This window comes from Globicephala melas, chromosome X (genome assembly GCF_963455315.2).
Source record: "Globicephala melas chromosome X, mGloMel1.2, whole genome shotgun sequence".
Taxonomy (NCBI): domain Eukaryota; kingdom Metazoa; phylum Chordata; class Mammalia; order Artiodactyla; family Delphinidae; genus Globicephala; species Globicephala melas.
This window is the reverse complement of record NC_083335.1, coordinates 33,021,444-33,028,468: the sequence shown is the minus strand read 5'-3', so window position 1 is coordinate 33,028,468 and position 7,025 is coordinate 33,021,444.

Sequence of the window (7,025 nt, the reverse complement as noted above, 5' to 3'; positions counted from 1 at the left end):
TCAGAAAGAGTCGTTCTAGTGAATGTCTCATTTCAATTATTGTACTTTTATTAAATTCCAGAATTTCTACTTGGTTATTTTTATAATCTCTAATTCTTTATTGATGTTCTTTCTATTGATGGCATCATTCTCATACTTTCCTTTAGTTCTCTGGACATGGTTTTCTTTAGTTACTTTTTAAAAACATTTAAAATAGCTGATTTAAAGTTTTTGTCTAATAAATCCAACACCTGAGCTTCCTCAGGGATACTTTTTACCAACTGCTTCTTATCCTATGAATAGGTTATAATTTCTTGTTTCTTTGCATATACTGGTAATTTTTTGTTGAAAACTGCACATTTAAAATAATATGTCAAATTTGGATATCAGATTCCCACTGCCCCAGGGTTTACTGTTGCCATTTGTTTTTGTTGTGGCCATGTTGTTTTTGTTTGCTTATTTAATGACTTTCCTGGATTAACTCTGTAAAGTCTGTATTTGTCATGTATGGTCGCTGCAGTCTCTGCTTGGTTATCTTAGTGGTCAACTAATTATTGGACAAAGATTTCCTTAAACGAATTGAACCAAAAAGTCTTTCACCTTTTGCAGAGGGTCTCTGTGTGATCGTTGGGGCATGCCTTCAGCCCTCCAGCAGTTTATAACTCTGCCTTACCCTTTACCTCCTATTTGCAAATGCAGAGCCTCAAGGTCATGTAGAAGTGGGAGATTACAGCCTTAAGTCTTTCCTGGGCAAGCATACAGTCCTACCCATTTGCATGACTTTTTTTTTTAACATCTTTATTGGAGTATAATTGCTGTACAATGGTGTGTTAGTTTCTGCTTTATAACAAAGTGAATCAGTTATACATATACATATGTTCCCATATCTCTTCCTTCTTGCATCTCCCTCCCTCCCACCCTCCCTATCCCACCCCTCTAGGTGGTCACAAAGCACCGAGCTGATCTCCCTGTGCTATGCAGCTGCTTCCCACTAGCTATCTATTTTACGTTTGGTAGTGTATATATGTCCATGCCACTCTCTCACTTTGTCACAGCTTACCCTTCCCACTCCCCATATCCTCAATGCATGACTTTTTAAATCCCTAGAAATGTGTTGGAGCTTTTCAACCCCCTCGATGTGCATCTCATTCCCTAGTTTTTCCTTGTAAGTTTTTAGATTACCTTCTTATTTGCCCCAAGGTTTTTTGCTGTCTTAGGCAGATATGATATTAAATGATTACCACTGATTGTTTTCAAAACTCCAGGAAAAGGCTGTTCACACTGAGAAATGTCTGAGTTAGGTCAAATAAAGACAAGCACTGTGAATTGAGGTTTTAATGGAACTGCAAGACAGGTCAAATAATGACAGTGTTGCAAATCGTAGTTTTGGGAAGCTTCAAAACCATTCTGCCCTGACGAATGGCTACTAGACTGCTGGTTTTCACCATGATTGTGGGGCTGTTGGTTGTTAAGGTTACTGTGGGGATGTGAGGTGGGGGTTATGAACAGGGCAAGTACAGTACCACAAAGCTCACTGTTCTTTCCAAGATTCAACCATTTTTCTTGAGTAAATGTTGGTCAGGTTGTTGCAAACCTGTGATTAATTTAAAGAGTTCTGAAAAAGTTGATTTTTGCCTCCTTTTTTTGCCATTGTTCTCATTGGTTTTATGGAGGAGTAGCTTTTTGTAGGTCCTTACTCCGCATTCTCACTGACATCATTCCCCTAGGGACCATAATTACTAATCCTGTTATGAATATCTGGTTAACATATCTAGAGTTTTAAGTTCAAACTTCAGAAAAATGCATCTTTTAATTTATTCTGGATGGCTCTGGGAGTTCTAGGCCAAATTTCCAGCAGTTCAGCATTTCATTTTGCTCATAAGATTTGTGGCTATTGGTCATTGGGTTGGCTACTATGTTTCAGTCCAAGAAATCTGGATATTGCCCTCATGTAAAGGCTATTGTGAAATAATTTCTCAATGGTTTAAGCTCCCTTGTTTTCAGGCATTCTTTTCAATCTGTTTAACTTTTCCTGAAAAGAGAGGCAGCAATGTCACCCTCTCTGGAAAAAACTCCAAGTGAATTTTTTTCTTTGAGTTATTTGATATATCACCTGTGACTTGCAAGTCAAAGAGCTAAATTATTTTAAAATCAAGTAACAAATAAAAAGTAAATGAAAGACACGTGAAGAGTCATTCAATCAAAATGGTATGGTTAGTTCATGCTTAGAGAATCCTTCCTTTTCTAACACACAGCAATGACAGATAAAATATAGACAGAGGAAATGTAGAATACACAGCTATACTCAAAATAATATAAACATCTTCACGGATAGGAAAATGGACAGAAACACGAAAAACGGAAAACAAGTTTAGTATCATGTGTCTGTTGCACTCCTGGTTTAGATGTAGGCAGAGGTGGATGGGTGTTCAACTATTTTGGAATAGCAAAGACTAAAAGTTCTTCATTGGAGAATGAAGAACTAGAACTATGTTTGCTACTCAGAATCAGGGTCTGGTATTAATCTTTTCTGCATTGAGGGTGTGGTGGTGGTTAGATTTTTCTGCATTTGAAAGAGCATTGCAGGGAATTCCCTGCTGGTCCAGTGGTTAGAACTCAGTGCTTTCACTGCCGAGGGCCCTGGTTCGATCCCTGGTCAGGGAACTAAGGATCCCACAAGCTGTGCAGGGTGGCCAAAAAAAAAAAAGAAAGAAAAAGAAAAAGAAAAGGAGGGTTGCAAAACAGCTTCAGGTTATGACTTGTGTATACCAAGGAAGTGGGAGGACGGAGACACATTCTAGCATCTAGGACTTGAGTGAAATCCATAGCTAGCTCAAAAATTATGTCTGCATTATCACCAATATCATATCAGGATGGGGGTCTAAGCCACCTGGTTCTGAACTGCAGGGCAAAAGTGGCTGGTTTTGTGAGCAGAGGCAACTAAAAATGTATTAGACAGAGACGGTTGATAAAAGTGAAAGCTTGATCTCACTCAAGTTGATCCTGCAAACTAATATTGTAAAACTAAAGAAAAATAAGTGTAAGGAAGGTAACTAATAAAAATCAGGAAATGAATTGAATGCAGACCAAATGAAAATAACAGTAATCAGAAAATGATATTAAAATGTTTTTTAATGCTCTGTATATTTGAGATATCCATTAAAAAAAAACAACAAAAACTAGACCAGGTATAAACTAAACAGAAACACACATAATTAGAAATCTTGGAGATAAAAGAAAATACAGAAGTTAAAATAAAAAAGCTAAATAAATGGAATAAATTCTAGGCTGCAAATAGTAGCAGAAGGCAGATTTCCACTCAAATGGCTGAAGAAAGTACCAATCTAGAGTTCTATAACCTGATGAACTATCATTCATGAGTGAGGGACAAATAAAGACATTTTGTGATGTCAAAAGACTAAGAGAATTTACCACTTACAAAACCTCTTTAAACTACTTAATCACAAACCATACAAGCATGAGTGGAGTAAAATATTTAAACTGTTGAAGAAAAAAAACCCCAACAGCCTAGAATTCTGTATTCTGTGAAATTATCCTTCAAAAGTAAAGACATATTTTCTCTGACCTACAAAAATTGAAGGAGTTTGTAGCCAGTAGCCTTACCTTGCAGGAAATGTTAAAAGAAATTCTTTCAAGAGAATAAAATAATATAGGTCAGACAGAAATAAAGACACGGACGTAGAGAATGGACTTGACACGGGAGGGGGAAGGGTAAGCTGGGACGAAGTGAGAGAGTGGCATGGACTACCAAATGTAAAATAGGTAGCTAGTGGGAAGCAGCTGCATGGTACAGGGAGATCAGCTCAGTGCTTTGTGACCACCTAGAGGGGTGGGATAGGGAGGGTGGGAGGGAGATGCAAGAGGGAGGAGATATGGGGATATATGTATATGTATATTTGATTCACTTTGTTATAAAGCAGAAACTAACACACCATTGTAAAGCAATTATACTCCAATAAAGATGTTAAAAAATATATAGGTCAGAAACTCAGATCTACATATAGAAATGAAAAATATTGAAGAAGGAATAAGAGAGGGTAAAATAAAAACCTTTTATTTTTATCATTCTTAATTGAGCTAACAAAAAAGATAGTTCAAAATAATAAAAGCAGCAAAGTATATGATTATGTATGCTTATGGATATATCTGTATACGTATGTATATATAAGCTTATGTATGCTTATATATAAGTGAAATGAATGACAGCAATGATACAAGGGAAGTGAGAGAGAAATTAGGATTATTTTGTTATTATAAAGCACTCACCAGTGAAGTGGTACAGAGTTATTTAAAAGTGGACTTGGATTAGTTGTAATTGTATATTGCAGACTCTAGAGTAAACACTAGAAAAAAAAAGAAGTATAACCGGTACATTAAGGAAGGAGACAGAATGGAATCATACAAAATGTTCAGTTAAAATCTCAAAAGGCAAAACAGAGCAGAAGACAAAAACAAGAACAGAGGCAACAAATAGAAAACTATAGTATAAATATGACATAAGTTGAACTATCTCAATAATTATTTTGAATGCCAGTGGTTTAAATTCATTAATCAAAAGACAAAGATGGTCAGAGTGGATAAAAAGACACCCATCTATATGTTGTCCACAAAAACTTTAAGGACATATAGGTTATGAGTAAATGGATGGAAAAAGATACACCATGTTAATACTAATCAAAAGAAATCAGGGGTAGCTATATTAATTTCAGCACAGACTTCAAAGCAAGGAAAATTATCAGGGATAAAGAGGGTCAATTCTCCAGAAAGACATAATAAACCTTAGTGTGTATGCATCTAACAAAAGAACACCAAATATGTGACACAAAAACTGTTAGAGCTGCAAGAAATAGATTAGTCCACTATATTCTTGGTGACTTCAATACCCCTCTGTCAGAAATGGACAGAGCCAGCAGGAAGAAAATCATTAAGAACAGTTGAATTCAACCACACCATCAATCAATTCAATATAATGCACATCTATAGACTACTTCATCCGATAACAGCAGAATACACATTCTTCTCAAGCTCACGTTGGAACATTCAGCGAGATAGACCATACTCTGGGCCATAAAATACTCCTGCACAAATGTAAAAGAATAGGAATCATATAATGTCTGCTCTCAGACTACAGTACAATCAAACAAGAAATAAACAACAGAAAGATACTTGGAAAATCCCCCAATACATGGAGATTAAACAACTCACTTTTAAATAACACATGGGTCAAAGAAGTAATCTCAAAAGAAGTTAAGAATTAACTTTAACTAAATAAAATTGAAAACACAACTTATCAATTGGTGGGATGCAGTGAAAACAATGCTTAGAGGGAAATTTAGAGCATCAAATGCATATTTTAGAAAAGGAGAAAGAGCTAAAAATCAAACATATAAGCTTCCTCCTCAGGAAATTAGAGAAAGAAAAGCAAGCTAAATCCAAAGTAAGCAGAAGAAAAGAAATAACAAAAATTTGAGCAGAAATCAATGAAATTAAAAAAAAATCAATAGAGAAAATCAGTAAAACCAAAACTGGTTCTTTGAACATATCAGTAAAGTCAAAAAGCCTCTAGGCAGACTAACTAGGGAAAAAAGAGAGATGATAAAAATTACTAATATCAGAAATGAAAGAGAGGGCATTTCATTTCTGAGATCTAGAGATCTCATTGGCATTAAAAGGATAAAAAAAAAAGATACGCTATGAATACCTCTATACCCATAAATTTGATAACCTAGATGACATGGGCCTATTCCTTGAAAGGCACAACCTGCCAAAACTCACACAAGAAGAAATAGATAATCAACATAGGTCTATATCTATTAAAGAAGTTGAATCAATAATTATCATATTCCAAAACAGAAAGTACCAGGTCCAGATGTGTTTACTGGTGAATTCTATGAAACATTTAAGGAACAAATTGTACCAGTTTTCTACAATCTCTTTCACAAGGTAGAAGCAGAGGGAATACTTCCTAACTATTTCTATGAGGCCAGCATTACCCTAATACTAAAATCAGACAAAGACATTTTAAGAAAAGAAAACTACAGACCAATATCTCTCAAAAACATACATACAAATATTCTCAACAAGATATTGTCATATGAAAAGAGGCTCCACATCAGACGTCATCAGGGAAATGCAAATTAAAACAATGACATATCACTACTCACTGAATAGAATGGCCAAAATCCAGAGTACTGACAGCACAAAATGCTGGTGAGGATGTGGAGCAACAGGAACTCTCATTCACTGCTTGTGGAAATGCAAAATGGTATAGCCACTTTGGTAGACAGTTTGGTGGTTTCTTGTAAAACAAAGCATACTCTTAGCACGTGATCTAGTAATTGCACTCTTTGGTATTTATCCAAACAACTTGAAAACTTATACCCACACATAAACCTGCACACAAATGTTTATAGCAGCTTTATTCATAATTGCCAAGAACTTGGAAACAACCAAGATGTCCTTCGGTAGGTGAATGGATAAATAAACTATGACATATCCAGACAGTGGAATATTATTTAGCACTACAAAGAAATGAGTTATCAAGCTATGAAAAGACATGGAGAAAACTTAAATGCATATTACTAATTGAAAGAAGCCAATCTGAAAAGTTTGCACCTTATGTGATTGCAAGTATATGACATTCTGGACAAGGCAAAACTATGGAAATAGTAGAAAGATTAGTGGTTGGTAAGAGTTAGAGGGAAGAGAGGCATAGGCAGAACACAGAGGATATTTAGGACAGTGAAAATATCATGTATTATATTTAATACATACATGATTCTAGTTAATCATGATACATATCATTATATATTTGTCCAAACCCATAGAATGTACACCACCAAGAGTGAACCCTAATGTAAACTATGGACTTTGTGTCAATCATTGTAGGTTCATCAGTTGTAATAAATGTACCACTCTGGTGGGGGATGTTGATAATGGGGGAGGCTATGCATGTGTGGGGAGCACAGGGGAATATGGGGAAATCTCTGTACCTTCCTCTCAATTTTTATCTGAACCAAGATGTT